The 16,161-nt window shown below is 38.8% G+C and overlaps 1 protein-coding gene and 1 pseudogene across 5 annotated transcripts in view; both read right to left on the minus strand.

The window, feature by feature from the left end:
• PTBP3 (polypyrimidine tract binding protein 3) overlaps window positions 1–16,161 on the minus strand; it is an 88,339-nt gene that overhangs the window by 46,659 nt on the left and 25,519 nt on the right. Inside the window, exon 1 of one of the 4 annotated variants that reach the window (XM_018052601.1) lies at window positions 3,331–3,383. The exons of the other annotated variants lie outside the window; for them this stretch is intronic. The gene's annotated coding sequence lies outside the window, so the exon portion shown is untranslated. Of the gene's footprint in view, window positions 1–3,330; window positions 3,384–16,161 lie in introns of those variants that run through there. 4 annotated transcript variants of the gene reach the window in all.
• Window positions 8,244–16,161, minus strand: part of LOC106501724 — a 33,457-nt pseudogene continuing 25,539 nt past the window's right edge. The window contains exon 3 of the transcript XR_001918481.1: window positions 8,244–9,613. The product of XR_001918481.1 is annotated as an immunoglobulin-binding protein 1 pseudogene (transcript). The remainder of the gene's footprint in view (window positions 9,614–16,161) is intronic.

The raw sequence follows: 16,161 nt of genomic DNA on the forward strand, positions 1-16,161 counted from the left end.
TTACAGCCAAATTTTATTTAAAGCTTATGTTTTAACACTGACAGTAACTAGAACTGACAAGCCTGTAACAAGTAGTCAAATTTATGTACATAAAAATAAGATTCAGGAAGGTTTTTTTCTTCCCCAGAAATAGCACCACGTAAGACTGAATATAAATTATCTAAAAGCCAAAGTTTCATTATAGTGTTGTTTTTTTAATACTGGCTCAGAGGTTAAAGCATCTGCCTGCAATGTGGGAGACCTGGGTTCGATCCCTGGGTCGGGAAGATCCCCTGGAGAAGGAAATGGCAACCCACTCCAGTATTGTTGTGTGGGGAATCCCATGGATGGAGGAGCCTGGTGGGCTACAGTCCATGGGGTCGCAAAGAGTCGGACATGACTGAGCGACTTCACTTCACTTCATCATACTTAGCACTATTAGAAGAAAAATATAATCTTTTCAAACACCTCAGATTACCATTTTTCTAAATACTAAAAAACTTCTAAAACACTAAAAAAACAGTCATATGTCTGTGACCCTAAATAAACAAATTTCATGAGGACCACGTGAAAGTCTTGGCAATATTCTGTATCTGTTCTTATAGCACAGAACATCACTTGCTTACAGGTAAATAGGTGGACTTAATACCAAAACTAGCACTTGCTCCCAATTTCTCTATGTTCATGAACGCAGGCAACATCCTAACAATACTATCAATTCCAAGAGGTCCTTACAGGTCTGTGCCTATATATAGCAAATGCCTAGGACAATGTGTGGAAAATAATCAGCAAATACTTATTGGAAATCAAGTATTTAATTTCTGGGAGCCAAAAGATTCCTTCTCCTTCCTCATGAATCATCATGAAACATTGATTTTTCCCTCCAAAATAACTGATTCCACTTTCATCTCGACTCTCAATGTCACCTCACCTATGATCCCTATGACCTATGACCCTTCTACTCTGCCTTCCTTTAGTGTCACTCCCTCCACTTCCACTAAGATCTAACGTTTTATCATCCTCAATGTATGTGTCATGTCATTATCCTGTTCTAAAAACCCTGACAGGCTTCCAACGACCTAAAAAGATCCTTAATTTCTAGTTTTCATGCTGTTTTCATTTACACTGCCTCACTGGAGTTAACACATAAAAATACATTAAATTATATCTTATTAACTTTAACAGATGAAGAGATTAAGAGATTTAACAGATCAGAGATTAAATAATTTTTGTATACAGCTAGGAAGTGAAAAGAGCATTATTCAAACTTAAGTTTAAAGGTCATTTTTTTAATCACAAAAATCTCAAAGTGTGTTACCGTTCCTAGAAAAAAAAATAAGCAACTTGATGATGACAATAAATTTTCAGAGTATATACAGATTTATGAGGATTATACTGTCAGTATATAGTATTATAGTGATAATATTGTCACTAAATTAAATGCTACATTATCACCTCCAGGACAAGTATGAAGTGCCTTTTTGTACCGCCCCTCTCTGTAAGCCTAGATGGCTAGACAAAAATACCACAACCTTGTACATTCTTAACCAGCATAAGGTGCTAAAAGACTAGAAAACCATCCTAAGGAGCAAAGGCTTTTAGAAGTTTATCCAGAATAATCCAAAACAAATAAATGAACATTAAGAAGGGTATTTCTTTAACTGAGGTGTTTATAATCTCTGCAAAACCACGTATGAAATAAAATGAATACCCACACAAGCTACTTGAACCTGAACTGCACTATCAAATAAAAACCAATCGTGACAAACTTTTTATCAAGAAGTATGCAGATCCATAACCAATTCAAGTTCTTAGTTCTTCTGTGTTATAAAAATCTCTATGTTAAAAGCATGGGCTAAAAAAACAGACATCGTGTTCTGATATAACTGAGCCTCAGATTCTTTTCCTATAAAATGAGTATAACAACAGTATTTAGAAATTGTAGTATGAGTATTTGGAAAATTAAATTACATCACAGCAAGATATACAGTTTATAATCCAGCCTATGTCTAGAGATGTCAGATAAAAAGATCTCACAATATCTAATCCTAAATTAAGCAACCTTCTCATTCAAGCCACTCATCCTCATATATAACTTAAATTCAGGATTCTTTGCAATGTTAGCATATTTTCTCTGCCTTCGGTTCTCTTGTTAGAGAATCATTCTAATGAAGTAACTAGTTTTTGTTTGGTAACATATTAACAACCAATTCCAGATCATTTGTTTTCATCTGGATGTGAGGTCTTTCTTTTATTCCTCCAATATGCAGGACCCTGGTATGAAACACATGTGGGAACTTGATTTGTATAAGAAAACCATCTTGAATAAGATACTGCTCATCCTTTTCTTTTGGAGAAGGAAATGGCAACCCACTCCAGATTATTCTTGTCTAGAGAATCCTGTGGACAGAGGAGCCTAGGGGCTGCTGTCCACAAGGTCGCACAGAGTCGGACATGCCTAAAGCGACTTAGCATGCATGTATGCATACATGCACTGGAGAAGGAAATGGCAACCCACTCCAGTATTCTTGCCTGGAGAACCCTAGGGACAGAGGAGCCTGGTGGGCTGCCGTCTATGGGGTCGCACAGAGCTGGACACGACTGAAGCGACTTAGCAGCAGCAGCATTAATACTTAAATGCTAGATGTAATGCCCATTACAAAGAGATCAACAACATATGTCTTCATTTTCTTAAGAGGGCTTATTTTACCTGGAAAGTATGTTCTTTCTACTTTTTTTTGTGCTAAAATGAAGATTGTAGGCCAACAGTGGCTTTTTTCTCTTGCTGTCCTAACTTTGCAAAATTAACACATTGCTCAAAATTAATTCAAAATTTTATTAGTCTGTGAAATCTAAAAACCTAAAGAACTACTCATCTAGATGACCCAAAAAAAGGTTATAATTAAAGACTTGATAAATATAACAATTTAAAAATGGAAAGGCATATAAGCATATATGGAATCATAATTTAATTAAGGAGGAAACAAGGAAATTCTATTGTACTGAATATGCAGCTTCGACGAATTATTCTCTATACAATTGATAAAAGACTTTCTGAAAACTGTATTACGAAAATAAGCATTCAAAATACTTAACTTGAATAAATCTTGTACTTTTTGATAGAAACTTCGTGAATGGCTACTGAATGGCTTCCTGAAGACTACAAAATTCTTCAAGAAAATCAGAGATACGAAGGGAACATTTCATGCAAGGATGGGCTCAATAAAGGACAGAAATGGTAGGAACCTAACAGAAGCAGAAGATATTAAGAAGAGGTGGCAAGAATACACAGAAGAACTGTACAAAAAAGATCATCACAACCCAGATAATCACGATGGTGTGATCACTCACCTAGAGCCAGACATCCTGGAATGTGAAGTCAAGTGGGCCTTAGGAAGCATCACTACGAACAAAGCTAGTGGAGGTGATGGAATTCCAGTTGAGCTATTTCAAATCCTGAAAGACAATGCTGTGAAAGTGCAGCACTCAATATGCCAGCAAATTTGGAAAACTCAGCAGTGGCCACAGGACTGGAAAAGTTCGGTTTTCATTCCAATCCCTAAGAAAGGCAATGCAAAAGAATGCTCCAACTACTGCACAATTGCACTCAACTCACACGTTAGTAAAGTAATGCTTACAATTCTCCAAGCCAGGCTTCAGCAATACGTGAACCATGAACTTCCAGATGTTCAAGCTGGTTTTAGAAAAGGCAGAGGTACCAGAGTTCAAATTGCCAACATCCACTGGATCATCGAAAAAGCAAGAGAGTTCCAGAAAAACATCTATTTCTGCTTTATTGACTATGCCAAAGCCTTTGACTGTGTGGATCACAATAAACTGTGGACAATTTTGAAAGAGATGGGCATACCAGACCACCTGACCTGCCTCTTGAGAAACCTGTATGCAGGTCAGGAAGCAACAGTTAGAACTGGACATGGAACAGACTGGTTCCAAATAGGTAAAGGAGTATGTCAAGGCTGTATATTGTCACCCTGCTTATTTAACTTATATGCAGAGTACATCATGAGAAACACTGGGTTGGAGGAAGCACAAGCTGGAATCAAGACTGCCAGGAGAAATATCAACAACCTCAGCTATGCAGATGACACCATCTTATGGTAGAAAGTGAAGAAGAACTAAACTAAGAGGCTAAAGGCTAAAGAGCCTCTTAATGAAAGTCAAAGAGGAGAGCAAAAAAGTTGGCTTAAAGCTCAACATTCAGAAAACTAAGATCATGGCATCTGGTACTATCACTTCATGGGAAATAGACGGGGAAACAGTGGAAACAGAGCCTGACTTTATTTTTCTGGGCTCCAAAATCACTGCAGATGGTGACTGTAGCCATGAAAGACGCTTACTCCTTGGAAGGAAAGTTATGACCAACCTAGACAGCATATTAAAAAGCAAAGACATTACTTTCCCAACGAAGGTCCATCTAGTCAAGGCTATGGTTTTTCCAATAGTCATGTATGGATGTGAGGGTTGGATGGTGAAGAAAGCTGAGCGCCAAAGAACGGATGCTTTTGAACTGTGGTGTTGGAGAAGACTCTTGAGAGTCCCTTGGACTACAAGGAGATCCAACCAGTCCATCCTAAAGGAGATCAGTCCTGGGTCTTCATTGGAAGGACTGATGTTGAAGCTGAAACTCCAATACTTTGGCCACCTGATGCGAAGAGCTGACTCATTAGAAAAGACCCTGATGTTGGGAAAGATTGAGGGCAGGAGGAGAAGGGGACGACAGAGGATGAGACGGTTGGATGGCATCACCGACTCAATGGACATGGGTTTGGGTGAACTCCAGGAGTTGGTGACGGAGAGGGAGGTCTGGCCTGCTGCGGTTCATGGCGTCGCACAGTCGGACATGACTGAGCGACTGAACTGAACTGAACTGAATGGCTACTATATATTAATCATGTTCCAAAGAGAACAGTGGAAGAGGTTTTTAAAAAATTCATATATTCCCATCTCAAAAGTGAAGGGATCTACCAGAAAAACTATCCTAGAAATATGGATCTTTTTTAAAATTTAACTTTATTAGGGCAGATTTTAGATATGGTAGAACCCACCCACCTTTTAAATGCAGAGTTTGACAACCTTTGACAAACGACTCATATGACCACAAAAAAGAAAACTGCACCTGAATTTTTAAATTACCAATTTGATTTTTAAAACAGGAATAGGGCTATTTGTGTGTTAGTCACTAAGTTGTGTTTGACTTTTGCAACATCATGGATGGAAGCCCGCCCATCCCTTGTCCATGGAATTCCCCAAGGCAAGAATATTGGAATAGGTAGCCATTCCTTTCTCCAGGGGATCTTTCCAGCCCAGGGATCAAACCCAGGTCTCCAACACTGCAGGCGGATTCTTTACTGTCTGAGCTCCCAGGGAAGCCGGTTTTCTATTTTTTTTGTACTTATGTTTTGCAAGCAATTTGCCCACTTCATCTAAATTTCCTGGCTTAAAACTGCTCATAATATTCACCTGAGATCCATCTTAACCTGGTCAGGATACCATGATAAAATACGACAGGGTGATTTAAGTAATAAAAATTTACTTTCTCACAGTTTTGGAGAATAGAAGTCCAAAATCAAGGGTCAGCATTGTCACTTTCTAGTGAGGACTCTTTTCCTGCCTTATAGACAGCCACCTTTTCACATGGTCCTCACATGGCAGGGTGGAGGGAAAAACCAAGCTCTCTGGTATCTCTTCTTATAAAGACACTAAAACCTTTGCGAACTCCACTCCAAAGGACCCATCTCCAAAGACTCTGGGGATAAGAGCTTAAACACATTAATTTTAGGGGTATACAAACATTCATTCCATCAGTTCAGTTCAGTTGCTCAATCGTGTCTGACTCTTTTGTGACCTCATGGATTGCAGCACGCCAGGCTTCCCTGTCCATCACCAACTCCTGGAGCTTGCTAAAACTCATGTCCATTGAGTTGGTGATGCCATCCAGCCATCTCATTCTGTTGTCCCCTTCTCCTCCTGCCTTCAATCTTTCCCAGCATCAGGGTCTTTTCTAATCAGTCAGCTCTTCACATCAGGTGGCCAAAGTACTGGAGCTTCAGCTTCAGCATCAGTCCTTCCAATGAATATTCAGGACTGATTTCCTTTAGGATGGACTGGTTTGACCTCTTTTGTAGTCCAAGGGACTCTCAAGAGTCTTCTCCAACACCACAGTTCAAAAGCATCAATTCTTTGGCGCTCAGCTTTCTTCACAGGCCAACTCTCAAATCCAAACATGATGGACTTTTTTTGGCACAGCCATATCTCTTCTTTTTAATATGTCATCTAGGTTGGTCATAGCTTTTCTTCCAAGGAGCAAGCGTCTTTTAATTTCATGGCTACAGTCACCATCTGCAGTGATTTTGGAGCTCAAGAAAATAAAGTCAGGTACTGTTTCCACTGTTTCCCCATCTATTTCCCATGAAGTGATGGGACCAGATGCCATGATCTTAGGTTTTTGAAGAGTTTTAGGTCAGATTTTTCACTCTCCTCTTTCATTTTCATCAAGAGGCTCTTTTGTTCCTCTCTGCTTTCTGCCATAAGGATGGCATCGTCTACATATCTGAGATTATCTATATTTCTCCTAGCAATCCTGATTCCAGCTTGTGCTTCATCCAGCCTTGCATTTCACATGATGCACTTTGTATATAAGTTAAACAGGGTGACAGTATACAGCCTTGATGTACTCCTTTCCCAGTTTGAAACCAGTCCATTGTTTCATATCCAGTTCCAACTATTGCACTTGACCTGCATACAGATTTCTCAGGAGGCAGGTAAGGTGTTCTGGTATTCCCATCTTTTGAAGAATTTTCCATAGTTCGTTGTTATCCACACAGGTTTCCCTGGTGGCTCAGCTGGTAAAGAATCCACCTTCCGTGTGGGAGACCTGGTTTCAATCCCTGGGTTGGGAAGATCCCATGGAGAAGGGAAAGGCTACCCAATGCAGTATTTTGGCCTGGAGAATTCCATGGACTATATAGTCCATGGGGTCGCAGAGAGTCGGACACGACTGAGTGACTTTCACTTCACTTTCCCTTTCTGTTAGAACCATTTGGTGATGCGGGTGGTTTCCTTGCTCTTCAAGAAACAGAGTGGGCCCTAACTTAGTCTCTTCCTATTAATGGTGAAACAGGAGGAAGAGGGGCAAGGCACAACTTTGGGGGCTTTCCTGGTGGCTCAGACATTAAAGAGCCTGCAGTGCGGGAGACCTGGGTTCGACTCCTAGGTTGGGAAGATGCCCTGGAGAAGGAAATGGCAACCCACTCCAGTACTCTTGCCTGGAAAATTCCATGGATGGAGGTGCCTGGTAAGCCACATTCCACGGTATCACAAAAATCAGACACAACTGGGCAACTTCATTCTTGCTTTTCTGATGATCCAGTGAATGTCGGTAATTTGATCTCTGGCTCTTCTGCCTTTCCTAAAAGCAGCTTGAACATCTGGAAGTTCACAGTTCATGTACTCTTGAAGCCTGGCTTGGAGAATTTGGGGCATAACTCTGCTAGCGGGTGAGATGAGTGCAATTGTGCAATAGTTTGAAAATTTTTTGGCATTGCCTTTCTCTGGAATTGAAATGAAAACTGACCTTTTCCAGTCCTGTGGCCACTGCTGTTTTCCCAATTTGCTGGCATGTTGAATGCAGCACTTTAAAAGCATTATCTTTTAGGGTTTCAAATAACTTATCCAGGTCTTCCCAGGTGGCACCAGTGGTAAAGAACACACCTGCCAATGCAGGAGACCAAAGAGACACAGGTTTAATTCCTGGGTCGGGAAGATCCCCTGGAGGAGGACATGGCAATCCACTATCATATTCAGTCCATAAAAGTACCTCTTTAATGTCTACAGGATCCTTCTTGATATTGGTAACTTACCTTCTTTTTCTGTCTACTTAGAAGTTTATTAATTTTATTGATCTATTAGAAAGCAGCTACTGCTTTCACTAATCCTCATTTTCTTCTTTCATTAACTTTCTTTTCATATTTAACATTTTCATTCCTCTGTTTACTTGGGGTTTACTTTGTCCTTCTTATGCTACACTTAGAAGCTTATTCATTTTAGACATTTTCTCCTTTTCTAATAAAACATTTAAAGATGTAAATTTTCTCCTAAGAACAGCTCTAGCCGAATCCTATGAATTTTAGTAAGCCATGTTTTCCTTTTCATCCACTTCAAAATACTTCTAATTTCCCTTGTGTTTCCTTATTTGATCCACGGATTATGTATTACTTTCTTTTTTTTTTTAATTGTTTTATTTATTTTCTGCACAGGCGCATGTGATAGAAGGGACCTTTTTTTTTTTTTTAAAGATAATTCATACAACCATTGATTGATTATACAGAGCCATTTCTCAGTCCTCTTTTCTTTCTACTTAAGAAAATTAAAATATATCATGATGAGAATGATTAATTCCAAAAGATTTCTGGCTTATCATTTAGGGTACAAATACACACTTCATTGCTTGACATTTTATTGAATATTAAGCAAGACTAAGCATCTCTGCCTTCACTGTGCAGAGCTGAAGCAGAAGAGCAGGGACGGGGAGACAGCACTGCTGTCTTTGGTGGGGAAGACGTAAGCCCCTGTTGTCCTGCCTTATTGGGGGAGGCTAACCCATGTTCTGCCGGTTGCCACAGCCTCTAGGATGGGTGTCCTTCCAGTCATCCCACTCGCGAGCTCTGCGGACTGCCTGTTCGTCTTCCTCTTCCTCCTCATGCTCCTGATCTTCTTGTTGCTGAGCTGCTCTTTTGAACTCTGACATTGTAGTGGCTATCCCCTGATCTGGTAATGCTCCAAATTTCCGATGCTGTTCATACCAGTCATTCACTGTCATAGATGCCAGACTTGGATAACCAGCTCCAAATACTTTGGCTTGGGCCACGTTCTGAGTGAGAACAAATGGTTTCATTGGAGGCCTGTCCTGATGAGATGACTGAGAAGTTGATGCCTCGTTTGTGGAGTCTTTTTCTCTCAAGATCTTTATCTCCTGGTCAATGCTCTCAATCTCTTCTAAGCTGATACCAATCCACCTTCGAAGGTGAAGGAGGTAATATTCACGAACATGCTCATCATCTGCTTGACCACTTTCCACAGCAGATTTCAGTGCAGACAACCTATGCTCCACCTCCTTCTTCTGCTTGTATCTCTCTTTTTTAGCCTGCCTCTGAGATGCCATAGCAACGATGCTAGGATAGGCCATGGAGGAATCAGCAGTGTTATTTTCAGCTAAGTTGGTCTTGGTCTGGGGCAGCTCAAACTTTGCCACGTGATAGTACTGGCACTGAGTTAAGTAGTTTAAAAAGTGTTCTCGAGCCCACCACAAATGATCTAGACGCTTGCTGGGACTGACTTGTTTCATGGCGAATGCTCCTTGAAATGCTGGCACCATCAGGTACTTCAGGTCGGTGGACGCGATCTCCTCCAAATCTTCATTCTGGCTGAACAAGTCGAGCTGCGACAACATTTCAGCAGCCTTCTTCAGGAGATCCAGTCCCTTGAACACCTTATCTTGGATTATTCGGGAGCCGGTGGGTTCAGCTGCGATTTCCACTTCGTCCAAAAGCTGCTTGCTGGTTTCGAACAGCTCGGGGAGCCGCGGGAGCAGTAACTCGTCTTCGGCTGCTGCCATCTTAGGGAAGGAGGAACCCCAAATTTATTTTTTAATTGAAGGATAATTGCTTTACAGAATTTTGTTGTTTTCTGTCAAACCTCAACATGAATCAGCCATAGATAGACATATATATGTATGTATACATATATACATAGGGGAGGAGAGGGTTAGATGTATGGAGAGAGTAACATGGAAACTTACATTACCATATGTAAAATAGATAGCCAATGGGAATTTGCTGTATTTCTCAGGAAACTCAAACAGGGGCCTTGTGTCAACATGGAGGGGTGGGATGGGGAGGGAGATGGGAGAGAGGTTCAAGGAGGGGATATATGTATACCTGTATTAATTTCTTTTTCTAAGCAACTAGAGCTTTCTTCTCAAATATCTGAGTATCATTTTTAAAAATTTCTAGTTCTAAAACAACTCTAAGATCTAATTTTAATGCACTCATATTTAACTGTGACCTATTTAAGGACCCAGCATATAGTCTACCTTGCAGACCACTTCATGTGAACTTGAGTATGTATCCTGATAGTGCTGGGGAGACTATTCCATTATGTCAATTAGATCAAGCTTGTTGAGAGTACTGAAAACTTCAGTATTAGAGGACCTACAGACTTCTTTTAGAGGGTCACATAAATATTTTAGACTTTGTGGGCCATACAGGCTCTGACCCAGCTATTCATCTCTGCAGTTATAAAATGAAAGCAGCCAGAGGTAATATGTAAACAAGCAGGCATGCCTGTGTTCAAATAAAACTTTATATACAGACAATGAAATTTAATTTCATGTAAGTTTCACAATCACAACAAAATATTCTTTGTGTTTTTCACCATTTAAAGTGTAAAAATCAGGGACTTCCCTGGTGGTTCACTGGTTAAGATTCCATGCTTTCAAGGTAGGGGGCTCCAGGTCAATCCTTGGTTGAGGAACTAAGATCCCACATGCTATGCCATAGGGTCAAAAAATAATAATAAAAAAAATTTTTTTAATGGAATAATATGAGGTATATAGTTTATTTTTTAATGTAAAAAATCAGTCTCAGTTCATGGGCAATACAAAAATGAGCAACTGGAATGGAACTGGCCAAGAGGAGAATTTGCCAACCCCTGTTCTGTATCCTTACTAATTTTTATGTACTGGGTTATCAATTACTGAGAGAGGAGTATTGAAATCTCCAGCTATAATTGTGGACTTTTCTATTTCTTTGTTTAGTTGTTAGTATTCTTTATGTATCCTGAAGCTCTATAATTAGGTGAAAAATATATATATGTATCAAGAAATATAAATAAATATATGGAATGCAAAGTAATAAATGATAAATAAAATGGAATATAAAAAATAATCTAAAGAAAGCCAGGACAGAAAGCAGAAACAGAATGAATATAAATAGAAAACAAATAGCAAGATGACAGATGTAAACCCAACCATATCAATAATTATGTGAAGTGAAAATGGCATAAAGATTCCAATTGAAAGGCAGAAGTTACAACAGCCTGGATAAAAGCAAAATTCAATTATATGGTGTGAATAAGAAACTCATTTTAAATATAAAAATCTCAGGTTAAAGCTAAAAAGATGGGTAAAGATAAGTATGTAAATACTAATCATAAGAAAGATAAAGTGGCTGTACTAATATCAAAGTAGACTTCAGGAAAAGGAATATCACCAGGGATAAAGAAAAACACTTCATAATGATAAAGGGACCAATTTATCAAGAAAACATAATACGCCATACATAAAACATGCACATAAATGGCAGATAACCTCTGGCTTTCAATTATGTTTACTTTTTTGGTTAGTTTTTTTTAAGTGATTGCTCTGGAGTTTAATCAACAGTAAGTTTCTTTAACTTACCCCAGTCTACCTTAAAATACTATAATACATAGGTATTATGTAAGAACTTTTCAAAGTATACATTTGTTTCTCTTATCATACATATCCTTTGTATTACTGTCATATATTGTACTTTTCACATTTGCTACAACCCAACTATATTAATTTTATCTTGCTTTAAAGTCAATTACCTTTTTTCCTTTTTGCATCTTGTTTTAATCACTTGTATCTTATGAAGCTTTCCATAGAGAGCATTCTATAGTTTTTTTCAAAAATTTACTATGGTATAATACACATAAAATCACTATCCTTAAACACAGAATTCAGTGATGTTAAATACATTCATAATGTGCAACTATCACAACCATTCATTTCCGTAGTACTTTTCACCTTGTGTTGATAAAACTGAAATTCTATATCCATTAAATGCAGCTCCCTAAACCCTCTACTTCCAGTCCCTAGCAACCACCATTCTACTCTCTCGCTCTAAGATTCTGTCTACTCTAAGTATTCTTTCTCATTTCTTTTTGAGCGTATTAGATAGCTGTTTTCTTTATGGTTACCATGGGGATTACTTTTAACATCTTAAAGTTATAACACTCTAATTTGAATTTAGTCTGGCTTAACTTCAATAACATACAAAAACTCTGCTCCTTTATAGATCTGTCCCCACCCCTTCCCACTATTATCATAAAAAGTAGATCTTTAAACAATGTGTGCCCAGAAAAACAAACTAATAATCTATTTAAATGTTATCAGTCTCCTAAATCATGTAGAAAACAAAATGTGGAGTTACAAACCAAGTCACTTGAGAGCTTTTAGATTAATAATTTTTTTAAAAAATGTATTAGGCCCTTAAATCTGCAGAAAAGAAAAAGTGGATTACAAACCACTGTTTGAATGATATAGGCTTTTACAATGGCATTCACTGAGATCTTTATTTCCTCAAATGGCTTTGAGCTACTGTCTAGTGTCTTTTCACTTCACCCCAAGGGACTCCTTTGACTATTTCTTGCAGGGCAGATCTAGTTAAGTAATAAACTTTTTCAGTTTTTACATCTGGGAATGTCTTAATTTCTCTCTCACTTTTGAAGGACAAATTTACCAAACATAGGATACTTGGTTAACAGTTACATTCTTTTAGAACTTTGAATATATTGGCCCACTGCCTTGTTCAAGTTCCTGAAGAGAAATATGCTCATATTCTTATTAAGGATCCCTTGCATGTGATGAGTCAATTCTCTCTTAATGCTTTTCGGATTCTCTCTTTATCTGACTTCCAAAAGTTTGGTTTCAAATGTGTCTCAGTGTGGGTCTCATCGAATTCATCTTACCTGGAGTTCATAAAGGTTCTTAGATGTTTATATTCATATTTTTCATCAAATTTGGTATTGTGGTAATGCTGGAAATCAGATTCTTCCCTTTTCTCAGGGTTTTCTTGTCTGTGTTGTTTTTCTGATTCTTTTGGACTGTCTATGCCAAGAATAAGCTTGAGGTATAAATTTAAGTCCTTCTCAAGTGTCTTCTGAGTCTTTTCCTGGGCATGCACTATTACTTCCTAATTTTCTCTGTAGATGCACTTGTTTTTTTAATGTCCTAGTCTTTAATATTTGCTTCCCAAAAGGGGGCAGAGGAAGGAAAATGAAGGGGAGGGAGTTGTGGAAAACACCAGCCCTTTATATCCTCTGAAAGTCACATGTACTGGGGGTGAGAGGTGCTGACAAAAGGGAGAGAGGCAAGAAGAATGGCTGCCTGCCTCTTTGCATCTATGTGATCAGATGGAGCTATCAGAGCACAGATCCTTGAAGCTGACGGACAAGATCCTTTTTGCCCACCCTGGGTCCTATTTGTTAGCTGCTCTGGAACTCACACAGCTGCTTACCATATGACCGAGGGTGAGGGATGGTAGCTGCTACTGTGCTGAGAGCTAAAATCGACCATAATTAACCACAATTTACCTTCGAAGTCTTCCCCTGGAACTCGCAGGCCTTCAAAAGACTTCAGAGTTCCAAATTAGTTACAGGCAGATTCTGCCAGCCCAATTGTCATTTAGGTAGAAAGACTGCTGGTGCTTCTTACTCTACCACCTCCCCAGAATCCCTCAATTATCTTTGAACTTAACCAAAAACATAAGGAAGAAAAGTCACATATCCACATATTTACCACTTTGTGTAGACCCAAATTTTCACCTGGTATCATTTTCCTTAAGTCTGAGGAAATTCCTTTTCCATTTCATAAAATTTAAGTCTGTTACTAACAAATGTTCTCAGCTTTTGTGTGCCTCAAAAAAGCTTTAACTTTTATTTTTGAAAAATATTTTAACTGGACATAGAATTTCGGTCCGATTGTTATTTATCTTCAGTACTTTGAAGATGTTTCTCCATTGTCTTCTGATTTGCACCATTTGGGGGCAAGAACTCTCATTACTCTTATCTTGTTTCTCTGAAAAATGTGACTTTTTTTTTCCTCTGGCTACTTTTAAGATTTGTTCTGCATTCCTGGTTTTCAGCAATTTGATTATGATGAGCCTTGGTGTGGTTTCCACTGTGTTTATCCTGCCTGTGGTTCATTGAACTTCTTGGATATGTGGGTTTACGGTTTCCACCAAATTTGGAATATATTCAGTCATTATTTCTTTAGACATATTTGTTTCCCAACCCCCATCTTTTTTGCTGGAACTTCAAATATACACATGTTTAGAACCACTTTACTTTGTTCTACAGGTTAGTAAGGCTCTGATTTTTTTTTTTTCCCCCAGTTTTTTTTTTGGTCTGTGTTTAGTTTCTACTGTTGACTTTAAATTCGCTGATTATTTCTTTTACAGAATATTAGTGCTGTTGGAGCCATGCCTGTTTCTTTTTAGATGCTATATTTTTATCTCCAGAAGTTACATTTGATTTTTATTTTCTCTTTGTTGATATTTTCCTTTAAATCCTTTCACATACTTTAATAACTGTTCCAAAGTCCGTATCTGCTAATTTCATCATCTGTCATTTTTTAAACCTGTTTCTGTTGACTGATTTTTCTTCTAGCTATGGGTCACAATTTTGTGGTTCATTCCATGTCTGGCAATTTTTGGTTGAATGCTCAACATTGTGAGCACCAGCATTTGTTTCATTCCTTTAAAGTGCCAGACTCCTTCCTGGAAAAAAGTTACTTTCAGATCAGGTATTTGTTTTATAGCTTGTTTTTAAGTCTTTTTAGGGTGGGTTTAGAATAGTCTTTATTGTAGAGCTGAAATACCACCCCTACTGGTCAGGCATGTGTAGCTTAATATTCAGCAATAAATTCAAAGGCAGATTTCTGGAGCATTTTTCTCACAGATGGAAGCTAATACTCCTATAGGCAGAAAGATAATGGAGGAAAACCCATGTAGAAATGTAACACTTCCACTTATATCTTGTTAGACAGCACTCAATCACATGAACACAGCTAGCTATAAGCAGTCATTTAATCTGGGTGACAACATGCCCTGTTAAAAATTAGTGCTGTTGCTTAAGAAAATGGAAAGTATTGGGGCACACAACAAATAGTCTCTGCCATCATTCCTAAGATTACATTTAGAAGGCAAAGCATATCATTTATGTAGACAAGTGTAAAACATTTGTCTACAGAGCCAAACATCCTGGAATGTGAAGTCAAGTGGGCCTTAGGAAGCATCACTACGAACAAAGCTAGTGGAGGAGATGGAATTCCAGTTGGGCTATTTCAAATCCTAAAAGATGATGCTGTGAAAGTGCTGCATTCAATAGGCCAGCAAATTTGGAAAACTCAGCAGTGGCCACAGGATTGGAAAAGGTCAGTTTTCATTTCAATCCCAAAGAAAGGCAATGCCAAAGAATGCTCAATCTATTGCACAATTGCACTCATCTCACACGCTAGCAAAGTAATGCTCAAAATTCTCCAAGCCAGGCTTCAAGAGTACGTGAACCGTGAACTTCCAGATGTTCAAGCTGCATTTACAAAAGGCAGAGGAACCAGAGATCAAATTGCCAACATCCGTTGGATCATCAAGAAAGCAAGAGCATTCCAAGAAAAACATATACTTCTGCTTTATTGACTATCCCAAAGCCTTTCACTGATAGGACCACAACAAACTGTGTTTCCTAAAGAGATAGGAATACCAGACCACCTGACCTGCCTCTTCAGAAATCTGTATGCAGGTCAGGAAGGAACAGTTAGACATGGAATGGAACAGACTGGTTCCTAATAGGAAAAGGAGTACATCAAGGCTGTATATTGTCACCCTGCTTATTTAACTTACATGCGGAGTACGTCATGAGAAACGCTGGGCTGCCAGGAGAAAATATCAATAACCTCAGATATGCAGATGACACCACCCCTATGGCAGAAAGCCAAGAGGAACTAAAGAGCCTCTTGATGAAAGTGAATGAGGAGAGTAAAAAAGTTGGTTTCAAACTCAACATTCAGAAAACTAAGACCAAGGCATCTGGTTCCATCACTTCATGGCAAGTAGATGGGGAAACAGCAGAAACCATGACAGACTTTAATTTCTTGGGCTCCAAAATCACTGCAGATGGTGATTGTAGCCATGAAATTAGAAGACGCTTGCTCCTTGGAAGAAAAGCTATGACCAACCTAGATAGCATATTCAAAAGCAGAGACATTACTTTGCCAACAAAGGTCCGTCTAGTCAAGGCTATGGTTCTTCCAGTGGTCATGTATGGATGTGAGAGTTGGACTGTAAGGAAAGCTGAGTGCCAAAG

Source organism: Capra hircus, chromosome 8 (genome assembly GCF_001704415.2).
Source record: "Capra hircus breed San Clemente chromosome 8, ASM170441v1, whole genome shotgun sequence".
Lineage (NCBI taxonomy): Eukaryota > Metazoa > Chordata > Mammalia > Artiodactyla > Bovidae > Capra > Capra hircus.